This window comes from Halichoeres trimaculatus, unplaced genomic scaffold, assembly GCF_033239565.1.
Source record: "Halichoeres trimaculatus isolate MK-OKI-2021-1 unplaced genomic scaffold, fHalTri1.1 fHalTri1_scaffold_5, whole genome shotgun sequence".
NCBI lineage: Eukaryota > Metazoa > Chordata > Actinopteri > Labriformes > Labridae > Halichoeres > Halichoeres trimaculatus.
In genome coordinates this window covers 21,451,899-21,469,450 of record NW_027437183.1, presented here as the reverse complement: position 1 = coordinate 21,469,450, position 17,552 = coordinate 21,451,899, and the positions used below count along the sequence as shown (strand labels likewise).

The 17,552-nt window shown below is 41.0% G+C and overlaps 1 long non-coding RNA gene across 1 annotated transcript in view; it reads left to right on the top strand.

Moving 5' to 3' along the window:
• Window positions 1-7,572: 7,572 nt before the first annotated feature.
• The window catches only part of LOC141789911 (uncharacterized), a 37,010-nt gene continuing 27,030 nt past the window's right edge, over window positions 7,573-17,552 (top strand). Inside the window, exons 1-2 of the long non-coding RNA XR_012598247.1 lie at window positions 7,573-7,652; window positions 8,517-8,685. This is a non-coding gene — a long non-coding RNA (uncharacterized LOC141789911). The remainder of the gene's footprint in view (window positions 7,653-8,516; window positions 8,686-17,552) is intronic.

The window sequence follows — 17,552 nt, the reverse complement described above, 5'->3', positions numbered from 1 at the left end:
AAAAGCATTAGTTTCTGGTAGCTGGTCTTGAGAGCAGGCAACTTATGAAATCTAGAGGGCACAGATGTGAAAGGAGCCTGAGGAGCTACTGGACACACCACATATCTGATAGAGGAAAGTGGAGCAAGATCCTGTCCTGCAATCCAGGCAACAGCAGCAGAGCTAGGGAGAGCATTTCCACGCTGTTTATCACCACAGAGTACTTTAAACCATAAAAGTTGGTCATAAGAGCAACAAAGTTAAAAGCTGTGACATTTGCCTTATTTCTGTTTCAGGAGTTTTGAAGGTCCCATATTCTGCTCCTTTTCTGCAGTTTAATATGGATCATTGATGTCTTCATGAAATGGTAGCAACGTGTTTTGGTCCAAAAAGCCAATAAATCAAGCACAGCAGCATTGTTTCCAGGCTCTCATAGCCCCTCTGTTCAGAACGCTCTGATTTAGTGGGCGTGACCTTCATATATAAATAAGCCACCGCTGATACCGCCCCGCTCTTCAGCGTCACTGAGATCGGCGCCACGAGCTCCGAGTGCACAATGTTGAGAAAACAGTGAAGCTCATTTACGGTAACATTACAGGTTAAAACAACAGGCTAACCGCAGCTAAAGTTAGCATCCTGAAGCTAACTCAGAGTCGGGGGGCGGACACTGGGGAAAAGCTCTTACATCTGCTCCACAGCACACAGCATTTAAAATACTCACATTTCCAGGGTCAGAGGTTTGTTGGTGGATGGTTGGTAATGTGCCTGGATTCAGGACCAGTCTATTCGTTAGCCCTCTGATGTACTGTCCAAAGTTGGAAAAGCAGTCAGCCGTGAAGTGACTAGCACACATGCATAGTTTTACTGAGTGTAGCTGGAACATTTCCCTAATAAATGAACTCTAGCCACTTAGCCATGTCTTCCTTCGAGATGGGAAGCTTGTTCATGATGGAACTATGTCGCTGTTTACAGCTGCTGCTGTAAAGATTTCTCTCCAGCAGCGGGGAGGGGGGTTGGGTATCTGCTTCGGTGGACCAATCAGGTCAGACTTGCTTCTGATTGGTCAAAAAAGGGAGTTGCTGATGTCGGCAAATCCCCAAAATCCAAACAGCTTGTTTTAGGTCAGGATTTTACATTCACAAGCACTAGTAAGTACAGGTTTGGTCATTAAATATCACATTTTGTGGGCTGGGAGGAAAGCCAAAGACACACAAATTTCACTAAAAGACTTAAAGTGATTTTTTGCATAATATGGGACCTTTAACCACAAAGAAAAGCTGAATGAGGACAGAAACACCTGACAACATTAGACTTTGACAAAGCGAGAGACCCCCCCCCCCCTTGACTGCCTCAACATTTTGCTTGTGCTATGCACAGTCCCAATCCAGCACCAGAATCCTGGTTCACTCATTTGTCGCATTCTGCATCAGTTACTGCAAAGTCCTCCTCGCTGGTCTCCCCACCAATCTCATCAGCAGACTGCAAATCATTCAGAACTCAGCTGCCTGGATCATCACCTGCACCAAATCATCTGACCACATCACCCTGTTCTCATCAAGCTGGCTCCTTGTGCACTTCACTGCCTATCAACTTTAAAAATGTGGAGAAAATTGGGATAAATTACAAATCCTGAATATGGCAAAAAAAAGGGTTACAAAGCAGTGGAATTCCCACAGAATTCAGGTGTGTTGGCAGGTACGCAGAAATGTCAACATAAATATTCAGTCCTGTTCACCTTATCACTTAAATGTGAAGCTGTACTTCACAGTTGTGTCAATAAATCATTTTAAATCAATTAAATTGTCTCAAAAATCAATATTTTGTGCCAGCTTGTTCATGTTCCCAATTCCCTCCGATTGAGACAAGACCCCTATGATTTAAATCCAGGTCCTGTTCACCCTGAAAATCTTCTAATATGCATAACAATTGCTCACTATACCTTATACCTTCATGTTCCCTCATTCCAAATTTATCCCACATTCATCACTAGTAGCTTTATAGAGCCAACTCTAAAGTCAGTTACTTATCCTCATAATGTCCATCCACAAACTCTTCACTGGTATGTAAAGTTATGTAGACAGTGAGTGTAATGTCTATATTTTAACTGTATGTGCTTGCGGTAATATATATTGTGTTATGAACAATGAATTAAACATTCGATTATTGCACATAAATGTTAAATATAAGGGTTTGATACAAGTGCATGCAGAGTTTGTCTCTGTCTTTTGTTTTCAGAGAGCTCCTGCAGCCTGTGAGTGAAATAATTCAAACAGCATGATGTGTGCATTCAGACCGACTCCTGCCAAATTCTTTTCACTCACTGGGTACAAAGTTACACACAGGATCTACAATCACTGTCAGTGCCTCTGTCAAAAGCAATCTGTGTCTTCATGCCCTCTTATTCCACTTATCTCTGCAGAATCCTGAAGACAGAATGAAGCTCCAGTCACAGGAGACGCTCAGATGTGCAGACTTTTAGGTGGAGCAGTTTTTTGTTACAGGTCAGGTGATTTGCCGTGCAGGGGCGTCTGCTGCAGCCTGGCAACAAACCCACTTCCTGGCTCGGCTCGTTTCCAGGAGTAAAATCTGCTCTTTTTTTTTCTTCTGCAGCTTAACGCTATACATGTGTTTCCAACTTGTTGAGCATCCTGGGTGAGGCGCTCAGGAGGCCTCTAGTGTGGGGGGTTCATTCTGTACTCAGGAAGCTGGGTTTACAGGAAATGTGGTCTAAATTTATTAAAGCATGGGCTTTCACAGACACTCACAGCTGCAGGACGGTGAGAGGATTTGTTAACAAAAGCAGACGTTAGGAGGAAGGGTTCAGGTTCATCTTTATGTTGAGGAGGTGTCACACTGGTGTCCTACTTTCTCTCAGATTCCTCCTCCATCACTCAAAGTCACTCAGACACTCATCCAGTTTGTCACTCACTTTCTTTCCTTCACTCTCAGCCCATGCCCCACATCTCCTTTTTCCATCTCCACTCTGACATTACCTCTTCAATGAAGTGTTGACCTTTGACCTCTATGGATGGACCTCTTTCCGCTGACTGACACCTCCTTCCTCGCTGTCTTCCTTCCTGGCAGAGACCTGTCATGTGAAGTGGGTGGCCGTATTAGGAGACCGTAAACATCCATGGATCCATTAGTTCAGCACATATCAAACTTCATACCTCCTGAGAGACCTCTAAAACGGGGGACGAGCGCAGAGGCAGATTCAGTCCCTGCTGCACAGTTGCATAGAAGTCTGGGATTGTCTGGAAAAGGCCAAAAAAAAAAAAAGAAGCCAAATAACAACATGAAAGGAAAGAAAATTCCTGACATATTTCTCCATTATATTTTCAGCTCAAGGATCTAAAGTGAAAACCACTTCAACCTCTGGAAATATTCTGAGCTGAACACTTATCCAGAAAGTCTTTTTATTCTTTGGAAAGTTTTTTTCGTTTTAATTTCTGAGACAGCCTGTGAAATTATTGGAAAATTGATCATCGCTCAAAGTGCCTGAAGGCTCCTTCGGATGGCAGACATGTGAGTCAGACTTGTCTGCAGTGACACACGCTGACAGCGCTTCTTGTTTCTGCTGCTGCTGCCGTCTGGCCTCGGGCCCCAGGGAGGAAACTCTCTGCGACACACACACACACACACACACACACACACACACACACACACACACACACACACACACACACACACACACACACACACACACACACACACACACACACATACACTAAAGAACTGTTGCTCAACACAGCCAAGGGTAAACAGCCTGTGTTTAGATGCCCTTGTCTCAACTTGTACACACACACATGCTCACACACACACACTCACAATAACGCCAGGACACATTCACAGAAAGGAAACTAACCCTGTGGAGTGGGCGTATTTGCAGAGCCACACCAAACTCTCCTGCCACGACTTGTCACAGCGAAGGAAATTGCACAGTTGGACACATGCAACATAACAACATGCATTCACGCCGTCGCTGCAGCTCAGAGATGCACATTAGTGTTAGCATGCTAAGTGATGCTGAAATTACTAATGGCATGATGAATGCCACACAAAAAGAGTGTCAGCCAGCATTTAAAAACTAAGTTTAACATGAGGCTTCTGAGAGTTGTTTTGGTATTAGTCGGATACTTTGCAGTGATTCAGTAATGTATGTAATGTGCAGTGTTGGGCAGCAAGGCGTTAATGTAATACTACTTTTACTTGTAACAAATTATACTTGAAATTCCTGCAATAATATTCTGGTTACTCAAAAAATAACTGGTTACTCCCTTACTGTTGGTACCTTCTAATGATTCAAAAAAACAACAATCTGCCGATTAATTACACTGTGCATGTCAGCGGAATAACAAGGTAGATCGCGTCACGGTTGCCAGATTTGCGTTTTTCTTAAGGAGTTGGGCACCTTTTTAGGCACTGCTGCGGGCAGTCTTTTTTTTTTTTTTTTTTTTTTAAGGTGGTGGGTTTTTCCTTTCAGTTTTTGTCGTACATACCTGGCAACCCTGGCTAACTTGAAAAATAGAGCAGGACAATTTTCGTTCGGCAGCAGGAAAATGCCCACCACTTTAGTTTTGTCAGGAGGAAAGATAACAGCAACATCGTTGTCAGATGTAAATTGTGTCCTGATACTAGGTCTCTTCCAGCTTTTATCAACTTAGACTGGATTTCAAAAATCATATCTGAACCGCATGTGTATTTCATATAGTGTGTTACTCTGAAGTGTTCATTCACCTGCTGGCAATTTTACTTATAGCATTCACACAGAGGCCATGTGCCAACTCAGAAACTTTAGCAGAAAGGACACAATTTCCAACTTTGTGGGGTGTAAAGAAAAGTCAGTATTGTAATATATTACTTTAGGCAGGGAGAAACAAGTAAAGTAATAATATCAGTTTTAAAAAAAAGTAGTAATGAGTAATATTTTGATATTTTTCTGTAACGAGTCTGGAACTGGTAATGTGTAATTTTTAAACTAATTTCAGGGCCAGAAACAATGCTGAAAATACTCACAACATACATCGGGACAAAAAGATAAAATTTAACCAGGCAAACCTATTATATTGCACTAAACTGATGAATATAACCAACATAATAAGTTTGGACTGCGTGTGCAAAATATGATAGGTATGAAAGATAGGATTTGAACTCAAACAGTTTTTCTTTTTTTATCAGTTCAATTTAAAGGTGTTTTAAACCTCATAACAGTATTAAGATTTAAGTAACAGACCAGGTTTGGCTGCAGAGGCCTGTCCTGGAGCTGACAGAGAAATCAGCACAATCTATACAGTGCATTGAGAGAAAAGGTGGTTGATTGGTTTGAAATCACCATGTTTACAGCCTACAAATGCAAAGATAAAAAAACAACATATTTTCAGACTCTTAAAATAAGATAAATGTCCACCTGGAGAAAATGAGTAAAGATTGAAGAAATAAAACTTTTCTGGGCTGGTTACAATTGATGCTTCAAATGTGACTTATGATCTTAACTGTCACAAGTTTAGGGTTTCAGACATTTTTTGTGAAGAATTTTGACTATGTAGCGATGACATTTTTCCCAAATCAACATTATCTACAAAAATCACTTTCTGCCGAGTCTGAGTGACTGAACATGACGCTGCTGTGTTAGCGATCTGCTGGTGTTTAAAAACGTCTGAACGCTGTCGGGATGGAGCTCTGTGATCTGCTGAAACATATACAGCAGTTTGTCACTGTGGCTGCAGCATTCCAGGATGTTATTGCCTAAAAGCAGGTCAGTCATCTCCCGCCTGTCATGACTGCTGATACAGACTGAGACGCCTGGTCGGTCTGACTCACAGGGAAATAACATTTCTATTTTCTCTGATTTTATCTGGTGGTGATACCAGACATTTGGACTTACCTCTGCGGCTTCCAGACACAGTCAGAGTCACTTTTAGGCAGAGATAATGCAAAGCTAGTTTGTGATTCCTTGGAATCCTCAGGTTCAGCATTTTGGCCTTTTTCATTAAGGTTTTAGGAGCTTACATGTTTACATCTTAGTTATCAGGTCACCATGGCAACAAAGTCACAGGTCGCCGCACTTCAAGGTGACCTGCTTTGTCTTTGATTCTCCAAATAATATGAAATAAATCACTGAAACTGTGCTCTGTATCCCCATGAATTTTAATTAATGCAGGTGAAGTGATTTTCACATTGTTATATGTAAACTTCAAGTGCAGTCGCCTCCTACAGACTGTTGAAAGGAACACAGGTTAAAGGTGGCTAAAGTTAACCTGACTTCTCTTTTGCGATCAGAAGCATTGTTCACTTTTTCTACAGTTTTAGGCAGAGAAAGTTCCTACCAATGTTTTCCTCTTCCTCATATTGGTTTTGACACCTAGATTACACAAACAGCCATGAGCTACCTGTTCAATACAGGTTCAGTTTAATCTTTGTTTTGGCAGCAGGCAGTTTTCCTGTTTCCTTGGTGGTTTATTTATTTATTTTATTATTATAATTATGACCTCAAACCAGTCAATCTTTTAAGGGTCTCACTTGTATCTAATCTTTTTATTGAATGGTTTGCACAAACTCATTGCATGACTACTTTAAGTTGATTGTTTTAGATGCTCTGGCTCTTATGAGTTATATCAGCCATGTTTACTCACAGCACCCTAGTAATTTCTATTCATCAGTGACAGCAAACTCTCCATAGCTTCTGAGGCAGTCAGTGGTCAATGATACAGGACTTCAGACCAACACTTCCTCTTCTGTGCTGCATTGTCCACTGTTTTACTTTTAATTGGAAAAGCAAGAATATATTTGGTCATGTGAAAAACTTTCTGAAGCAGGGGACACCACAAAGTAATCAGGCTGATTTTGGGCCAGATCCCATGCTTCTGACAAAAGTCAGCCAAGTCGTGTATTCTGATGCTTCTAAAGAGTTAGATTTTCCTGAGGTCAGAGGTATTAAGAGTGAATTTACTTTATTGATCTTCTCAGAGAATTCAAGGCCACACTGAAACCATTAAAGCAGATCAATATTGACAATCATAGCCAATCTAGCTAACTAACTGAAGAAGGAAGTGCAACAAATGCAGTCACGACAACAACAGTAAATGAAGACAAACTTGTCGATTTGTGGCATCAATGTGAGTGTTCATATAACAAGTGCTGTGAGAGATCCCTCAGTCAAACTAAGGAGAGATATTTTGATGAATCTGTAATCCCCCCCCAAAAAACAAAAACAAACAAAAGAACGTACTGTCAGTGTGTGTCACATACTTGCAAAGGGTTAAAACATTTTCCGCTTCAGCTTGAGAAATTTGGTAATATAACAAGTTGTTTTATCAAAACTTACTTGACTCTATGTTAGGGTCGCCACCCGTTCCGTGAAATACGAAATCGTCACGTATTTCACTCTCAGAGGTTGCGTCCCGTTTTAAATCAATACAGGACGCAATTTGTCCCTTATTTTCAGTTTGCCTTGAACGCAACACCACACTGCCTGAATTCAACATGCGTTCGCGTCCGCCCACTGGAAACGGCAGTTAATTGGTTGATTGATTTGAAGTGTGGAATAAGTGCTCATCATTAATTGGGTGAGAGAAAGTCACAGGAAGTCAGAAGTAAACATGGCTGTGCCTGTGGCTGCAGTTGGTACTCCGCCCTGTGACCCATTGTAAAGCAAAGGATGCAGGAACACAGACGTAAGTGAGAAAGTTCAAATGAATGGCTTGACAGTGTGTATGAAACGATTCACAAGGACACAGTAAAATCTGTCGCCGAGTGCTCTCTGTGGCACATGGTGGTCTGTCGTATGTCTGACTGACAGCACGGGGCTAGAGAGCAATGATACTGCAACATCAGGACAACAAATGTCACTCACAATTCTTCATACCTGAGGCATCTCCAGATACAGGAATCTTATTAATAACTAAGAAAATATGATTGATTTGGAAAAGTCAATCCTACTAAAAAAATCAACAGAATGAGATTTTAAAAAGGTATGAATTATTTTGGAGCTGCCACAGTGTTTTACTGAATATATTTTCTCAGATTGGTTATTTCTTACCAATACATCAAGAATACAGATATTTCATTAGTACAACTTAAAAAAAGTTCAATACAATTTTGATAATAGAAAAAAAACAACAACCAAAGGACAGCAAAATGCTGCTGTGGTCAAGGAATAGCACAGATTTTCAAGTGAACTTGCACTAAATCTGGTTGTTTAAGCCAAAAATAAGCTACAATGTATTTAACCCAGCTAAATTTAACTTGTAAGATCTTGATTTCTAGCATCGTCCCAGCCCAGGCTTTTAGATCCTTCATTTTAAGCAGAACCTGAAAATAGCATTAGGCAGGAGCAAACGTTCTGGCAAACCGACTTAGGAAAGCCAAGAGTATTCTGAAAACATTATTCAGTTTGATTGGAACTTGATCCTCTTGTGTCTCGTCTAGACAAACCACGTCAGAAATTCACCCCGCTTGGTTTTAGAGACCAGGACATGTTACTCTGGGCCACTCTTGCACAGGATATGAGGGTTCACACTTTAACTTGTTTTTGGCAGTACATCAGCTCAGCTGTGTGGAACTGGACTGAGACCAAGTCTAAACCGCTGTCCCACCAGTCCATCCTGACTGACCTGTGGGTGGATTTAACAAGCAGCCAGCAGCAGCAGAACATACAGACGCTGCCTCCTCCTCCGGCCTCCTCGTGACGTCTGAAAACACCATCAGGTGGGTGGAGGAGTGCTGCTCCCCTGTCAGTGCTTCATGGTTTATTTCCCTCTAAAAGGTAATATTTTCACATTGACTGGTCCATTTGTCTCCGAGCATCCCGAGGAGAAAGTCATAATGAGATTTGTGCACATGTAAGCTATAAGGAGCGGTGAATGTTGTGGCAGTGTCACGGTGCCATTAAACCCCGGACCTTGTTTGGGTTGGAGAAGACAGATTTGGACCTGATGTGTTTCTTTATGCTTCTCTACAACTTCAGCCAACTGCTCCATTATCCTCCATCCATTTTCACCCTCTGCCTTCATCCCTCACAAAGCTCAAATACCACAAAGAAAATGGGACGGGGCCAATTTCACACGACAGCTTTATTTTTATGTTTAATGTAATAAGAAATGGCTTTTTAAATGCTGCGCTGTATTTGTTGCTCTACTGTAAGAACTCTGTTAATGGGTTTAATGTGTTGGCATCAGAAGTTCATTTTTCTGGTCTGATTTGAAGGAGGAGAGATTTACAGCCGCTGTGAGAGTCTGTCCTGTCATGTGGGTGTCTCTTTATGATTTCAGCTCCCCTCTTTTACGTCAGTATCGTATCAAACTGTGTCAGACATCTTGTTGAGTATATTGTGCTGCCGGTGAAATATTGCGTCTCAGCTGTGACTTGAAGATATTTCACCAGCAACTCATTTGCTCCAGGCTGCTGACTGACAGATTGAGAGTTATTGTGGCATTGGGGGTTTGAGATGAGAGGTTTATGTCGTCTCAGAGACAGAGCCACACTCCCTCTTTCATTTCAATGTGGCAACTCAGCAACTTTCATCAAAAAAAGTATTTTTTGGTAAAAAAAAAAATGTGCCTGGAGGCATCTTTGTTTACACCACAAAGAGCTACATGAAGAGCTGAGTTTGATTTTCTTCTCTAAGGTGGATTTGAGATTTCCTCCTTGTCTTCATGAATCAGCACAAACTCCACCTGCCTGCTGTCTGTAATCACGCTAAATCAGCAGTTTCCCAAACAGGCAGCTGTATAATAACCTGAACAGTTATAAAGCACAGTGATTATCCTGCCTGGTGTTTGGATGTAAGCCTTCTTGTGCACTTCATTTGCATCTTCTGTGTAATTTAAAGTCTTAATGAACATTTTTGTGGACTGCAGAGAGGGAACTGGTAGCACTTATCTCCAATGGTGGTCTCACCTCAGCCTGAGAAACGTGTGTTGAGAGGTGTTGTTAGATGGTGAATCTGCTGCGTGTCACACTTTCCCCCTTCCCCCGTGTCAGGAATCTGCTCTGCTTTCAGAAATCATGTTGTTTGAAGCTCATTTATTGTTATGGCTTCTATTACAAGTGATTAATCAAACAGTCGACCTAAAGGGTATATACGTCAGGTTTCATCCTAAATGGTGTTGTTATTTAAAATGAATTTGTATTTTTATACCCCTTTACTGTTGTTTCAAATGATTTTTTGACAGCCATGTAGACCTGTCTTTGGTTAGCATATAGCATCATACTATAACACAGTGTTTTTTGCTAACAGAGGACACAGCTAGCATAGCGCAAACCTGATGCAACAAAATCAGCACCTCCATTATTTTTCATCTTCTTTTTCACATGTGAATTGGAGACAGATTTTCTTTTGTTGAATGCAGATGGTACCATTCTTGTCTAATCTAGGATTTCAACCTTTCCACCGAGCAGTTCCGTATTGATCAATGCAGTTTGATACAGGTTGAATGGGTAAAGCCTGATCCTGTTTGCTTTTCCAGAACCAACTGTGCCCTCTCTTGGTAGGCAGCGTGTAAGCCGAATGCCAATAGCTCCGTCAGTTATGCAATAGCATGACACCATAGCAGCTTGAAACAGTCTACCCTGCAAACAAATCCAACAAAGAAGAAAATACTACACAGTAAACAAACTGTCTCTGGATTTGTCAATGGAAACAAATGTGTGCCGAGATGAACTGAACTGCACTGCTTGGTGGAAACAAGGTTTTACGTTTGGAAAATTGGGACTAAAGGACAGCCAGTTTAGTACCCAGACTCTTCTACTACTGAGCCATGCTATTGTAATACTAAATGTGCAGAATTTAGTTTGACATTATTTTTGCAAGGTTTTTTCAGACAAGGAGGTCATCTAGACGGCGGCATATGTCGCTCTGAAACCTGAACCTGTATATATAGTTCAGCATTAATGTTTCTTTCCCAGATTTGAAAGCTACCCATGCTATTGGGACATATGCATCCCTAAACTATCAGAGATGCTGGATTTTGAGCTGTGAGCTGATAAAAACTACCGTGGTTCCTTGTCTTAAAAGACTGAAGATCACATTGTCCAAGATTTCCAAAACAAATGTCAAGTTTGATTCAATAGGCCACAGTTCACCTCAGTCTATCGTAAATAGGTTTGGGCTCAGAGAAGTTGCTTGGGGTCATGCATAACTTTCTTGATTTGTCATCAGGGGTCACTACTTGTATGCGACCAGTAAGTTCCTCACAATTTTAACAAATGGACGGAAAACTGGTGTCAACATTCTTGACTCTGCAAAATAGTAAAATATCATTTGCAGATGAGAATTTTTATTCTGTCTCCTAGAGTAAAAAGCCATGAAACTCGTTAAACTTTGGCAGGTTTACTCATTAAGAGGTGACTGAATGTAACAATGTCTTTACAGCTGTATCACAGCTGTTAGTCAGACAAACTAATTTATGTGTAAGGAAGCTTCCATAAATTTAGCATCTCTTAACACTTAAACTAGTTCATGGCTCACACGGCTTTGATGGATCTGCAGGAGCAAACTGGTTCAGTTTATGATATTTCCTCAAAAGTGTCAGGTTTCTTTTAGTTTCTGGCTTTTTTTTTTTAAACTGAGATATTCCCCAACTTTTTTTCACATTTCACTGCACTAAGTCTCTTCACAGTTTTTTGTTTTAGCCATAGTTTGAATGGTTCCTAGAGGACTTTGTGGGCACGCTCTCACCTAAAGAGATACAGCAGTATAGCAGTGAGTCGAGGGTTTTTTGCCCCCCTGCTCCCTTGACACCCAGAGATCATAAACATGATGAAGATTTACTGCTGATGCTGCTGATGGATATATTTAAAACCATCCGTCTTAGGCTGCCAGGTTAGTGAAGTCTCCTCCTTAGGGTACAGTTGAGTGAGGTAATAGCTGGATCTCGTAATTTTTCTGGACGGAGTTGACAAAGTGATAACTGATAAGAAGCCAAGCAGACAGATCATTTCGTTCCTTGCAGTTTTTTCTTCTCTTGTTCCTTGAGGTTTAACCTGTCTGAGCTCAGGCTCTTTTGGAGGTAACAATCCAATGAGGATGCATGCTTTCAGTGGATTCTAGCATCAATGTAGTTTTCATTTTGTTTGGATCTGATTTTGTCCTCTCCATTCATACAAACTAAATTTTTCTCAGATAGATCAAACACACAAATATAAAACTGCATTTTAAGCATTAGAAAATAAACATATGGTTGTGTTTCCAGTATGGGTAATGCAAAGGGTATAAACAGTCGTGCAAGAGTATTTTTTTTTTAACCTATTAAGATAAAATCGAAACGAAACCATCCTTGACAACATATAAAAAGTGGAACAATCATTCATTTTAGGTTTCATACCACCAGTCCACCATTTAAAGCATAAGTATTATAAAAATACCCTCCACATCTTTCATAATGTTGATGAATTGCACTCACCATGACAGCATAGTAGAGTTTTCTTCAAAATCTTTCAGTTTCAACAAGAAGATGATACATTTGTTAACACGTTTGTTGATCTGTGAGTTTGACCTTTATTTGTCACAGCAGTGTTAGTCATGTTAAGATCACTTCGGTATGAGTTGTCATTCAGGTTCAAAGAGTTAATGCTGCTGTTGAAGTTCAAGCTCAGGTTCAGGTTTATTTTTATTATCGTGGAGGAAATTTGATTTGCAGCAGGCCTCAAAAGCACAGAAAACACGTAAAGTTCTTCTTTATGTGTTTCCCTCTGGCAATAATGTAACCAGGAAAGAAAATCATCATAATCCTGCTAGATTATTGCTTCCTGCTGCACACAGAGTAATGGAGTGTGTGTGTGCTTCAACATGCTAGCACAGGCACCCAGGGAAGAGTGTGTGCCTCGCAGGTCTCATGTTTTTGGAGGGTGCTCACCACACACACCCCTGAGCTGCAGAGTTTAGGGTGTCTGAGCAGAGGAGGATGTAGACAATGACTCAGCCAACATACGTGACACCTGCACCAACCAGCCTGTCACATGTCACTGATCCACACCCCGCTTGCGCAAAAACTCCACTTCTGACGTAAATCCTGCAACTGATCCCGCCTGTCGGACCCTGCAGGCACAGAGAGACCTTTCAGCCTGACAGGGTTTTTAAGAGCCTTTAACTGCTGCAGCGGTGATGCCTGCGTTTCCATTGATTAATTCATCGATTTCCCCAGTCATGTGTCAAACTTAATGGGACTGGAGTTTTTTCAAGTCTGAATTTCTCTCCACATGTGTGGAAGTGTGTTGATGACATGTGGTTCCATTTAATGTAGACACATAAAGCAACGAGCAGGAAGCATTGAAACCATGTGAGGCTGACTCTGCAAGGGACGCACGGCTCAATCCAGTTTGTGTACTCGTGGCCTGATGGCATACACACACACTCACACAAACAGTATTTACCTGTTCAACCAATTAGAAACACCTGTCTCTCATGCTGGAATAACAAATACAGATGGAGGGTTGCAGCAGCACTGTACTGAGTTAATGCTGCAGCTTCATGCTCCTCATCAGAGCAAACAGAGGAGTTTCCAGGTTTCAGGAAAGTTGTCGAGCAGGAAGCATAGCGATGACTTCAAGCAGTCTTAACATTAGTTTTGTGTGGTTTGCCAAAGCTTACCACAGCACCAGTTAATACATGTATAAGTTAACTAAACAGTGTTGCAATCTGAAAGCTGAAACTAAAAGAAAGGTTTCAGATTCGTAGTAAGTTCTCTTTCGCAAGCAAACGTCACAAAATTTCTCTGACTGCACTCTCTTTAATCCCATACAGTGTAAATATCAGTTTGTTGTAATAATTAGCGGCACGTTAGTCTACAGACCAGTTTTCAGTCTGTGACGTTAACAGTAAGAGCACACATCTCAGCAAGACGCATGTTGCTCCATTCATTCAAGTGAGTTAACAAGCTTTAAATGCTGAATCTGTTATCAAAATTAAAAGTCAAATAATGGTCTGTTGTCACAATCAGCAGCCCAACCAAAGACCTAAGTCCTGCATAATTCAGACAGGATTGTGACTGTTTTAGATCAACAGATGTTTTGGTTGAAAGAGTTACCCTATTATTTGGTGAATTTCAGTTGAATGTCTCAGTGGTGGTTGTGGTTACAGTTTTGGTACATTGAATGAGTCCCTGAAGTGCATCCTGGTATAGCTTTTATCAAAATAAAGATATTCTTGCCAGATAAACTGTACCTTAAAAAAATATGTAAAGGAATTTGGGACAGATACAGTCAGCTGGAAGCCAGTTACCAAGGTCACCCTTTTTGCTGAAGTACTGGCGGTGTCTGCGGCTGCAAGCTATAAAACATGTCGACTGTATCCAACCTCAGTGAGAATTTGGCTGCAAATAACAATAATAGTAACTGACAAAACTATGAACCCAATTTTCTCAGTGTATGTGTGAAAGAGATGGCTTAAGCCCTGGTTGGGACTTATTTACAGCAGTGAGACAACTGCCATTAGTGAAAGTTGAAAATACTGTCTCTTCTTTCTAATATGCAGGAACAAAAACATATTATGTAAAAGGTTTTAATCAGGAAAAGCTAAATGCCAAAATATGTTAATTAAAAATATGGATATCATATAAGTCCTCTTAGATTTTTAATTTTTCTCATTAAAATCTCCAGCTTTACAGGTTAATTAGAGAAACTGTAAATGTCCAGTCCTGTGTGTGTTTTAGAGAGAGGTATACTAAAAACTGTCTGTGTTTCACTCTCTTGTGATAAACAAGACTATTTAAAGATGCTATGAGGAGGATCTGTTTTGATTGCACTCCGTCTGCACACTGTCGTAAATTACTTTTAGTGAGGTGTGTGTTTGTTTTGGAATTAAAAGGAGATTGGATCTAAACAAATTTTCTTTGTTCAAGACAACTTTTTACTAGATTCAACATGATGAGGTAGGGGACTTTTCAGAGCAGTTACGTGGCACTACAGTTTGAAACCTGACATCAAGCAAACGTTGCAGCAGCCGGCTATATGTTAGCCCAGTGCTCTGACGTATCTGTAGGCCTACATGACAACAAGTAAACACTGTCAGTTTGTAAGTATTTTAGTAGCCGTTATATAGCCGTATATTAAGCACAGCTGGCAGCCCAGTGCTCTAAGACATGTTGGTTATGTGTAAAGTTAGTAAATCCTGGTTAGCTATATCCTGCTAGTCATCTACCTCACTCTTCATTTCATTGATAGACTCTCAAGAATAACTGCTGCATGTGGGTTGGAATGACCATTATCACAAACACTTTAGCCCCTGTGTTATAGAGTGATACAGCCTGAACTAAAGGCTAACTAGCCTTCAGCTTGGGCTGTATCACTCTCCCGTTAAGTTTTCTTCTGCTCTTCTGTCCTTTTTTCTGTCTGACAGTTAGGCTCCTGTGTCCACCATCACTACTAAATTAGTCATAGAAACCGTTTTCAGCAGAGAAAAACACAGATCTCTGTGTTCTATCTCTTCTTACCACTAAACTTTGTGAGTCGGTGTAGTGTTGTCATAGAAACTTAGACGTGCCGTAGATCAATCCGCTCTGGACGACCTGATCAGGAAGCTTAGCAGTAGCAATTTAAAATAACCTGTAACCAGCAATATTGCTGCTGATAATCTCATTTTAAATTGTGGATTACGACCAAGCATATATCTAGAAGGAAACCTTTTTCAAGATCACTTTGAAACTCCTCACAGCCCCTTTAAATGTGCTGATACTTCTCATGTAATTCCCTGAGGAGAGAAAACAAAAGCTTATTTGAACTACTGTTTGACCAATCTCTGGCTTTGGATATCTTTTATTTGCGACACCTTATAGTGCAGAGGACACTTCACCAGATTCCCTCCATGGTAAACAGTCATAAAAAGCCCAGGATTCAGTTGCACAAACACAAATAGCCAACTATTCATAGCACTAATGAGGGCTGCCAGAGACACCAGCAGGCCTTGAAACGGACTGTCGCCACTTGTGGAGTTATGGCACGACTTGAGGTGGAAACCATGGCTGGATGAAGGGCTGGAGGTGCAGAGAAATTCCTGTGAACTCCCCCTTTCTCTTGTATTTTTCTTTGTCTTCATCATTCAGTTCATTTTTCTTCAGAGGAAAATCACTCTTCATCTTCTGTTCTCTCTCTGCTCTGTAATCTTCCCTCAGACAAACTTTTGCAGTGCTGATCTGAGACAAACCTAAGCCTGACATTTTTCATCATGATAAAGAGGTTTCCCAGCAGAGCATTTGTGCATCACATTGATTTTGCCCGTTCTAGCCTCTATAAACAGTGATATGCCCTCACATAACCTCATCACGAGAACCACGTGGCGCCCTGGATTATGAAAGTGTCAAGTCTCTCCCCTGTGGTCAAAAGCTATTTTCTAAGTGAGACATTAACTTGCCATTACCCCGATCACCTCTGTGATGGGGGAGTAATTTAGCAGCGCACTGATTGATTGGTCTGTTTATTTTTGCGTTAGGCCCTGACAGGAATTCAGACTTCAGCTTTCAAATTCCTTGCAGATGGCCAGCCGGCACTTTGAAGCCTCTCTGTAATTAACCTTTTGAGGAGAATAACAAACCGGTACACAGGGGCACTGAAGTCCGGCTACGCTGCTTTGATGTGGTTCCTGTGTTTGCTCTGCCATTCACTGGATGGGAGGTGAGTCCTGCTGACGTGTCAGAGGCTGCTGAGGGGCTTGTAAGACCCAGGAGGTCTTACTGCGGCCGGTCTCAGCACTGTCAGCAGGGAACGAACTGTTATCACCTTTCTGTAACATTCGCTCCATTACTTACAGAGGGGCTTGGCCATCCGCCACAGTTTTAGTAGCACATATCATACCCTGCAGTCAACTCTCTCTTTTGCCTCGGATGAACCAGGGAACACGATATACCTGCTCGGATGACTTGATAAAAGATTCACTGATGTACCTGTAAGAACAATAAATAGAAGTATCAACATCTGCCAGCTTATCACAGCTCTGTCAAAGTGTCCTCAAACCAGTGGATTGGTTTTGTGCAGCTGATCAAGCTGTAAACACTCACACACTCTCCGATTTAGAGATGCTAAAAGTTGCAAAGAACAGTAGTCATATGGACACAGTTGTATTTATTTTTCTGTCTTTTTTTCAAGTCTTTAACTTTCCAAGTTTGTCAACTTTTGACTGCCCTCAACTTTAGTCTTTAGCTCACTTTGTCTACTAGCTTGGGATGCTATCTTAACATGCTACCTTGGGTTATCTGTTTGCTAAGTTTATTTTTTAGCTAACCATGTAATCAGATGACTTCCTCTATGGGCTAATTTTGACAGATAGCTAATTTTGTATGTTAACTAACTTTGACCCTGTTCTGCCCTTTCTGTAATTTACTGGTTGGGTTAATTTTTGAGACAAAGTTACTTCCTGTTAGCAAAGGAGGATGACTTTGATAACATAGCTTTACCAATAGTACCAATTAAGTGAGTAAATACACCAGTTTTGTAGTTTGTCTCTTAGCTAATTTTGCCACGAGTGAGCAGAAGAAGATCTTGATGATGGGTTTGTTTCTAAGGCTGTCTACTAACATTTTCTATTGTGACACTACGCAGTATTTACAAGGGCAGCTAAAGAGGCTGTGAGGACGATCTGGAAA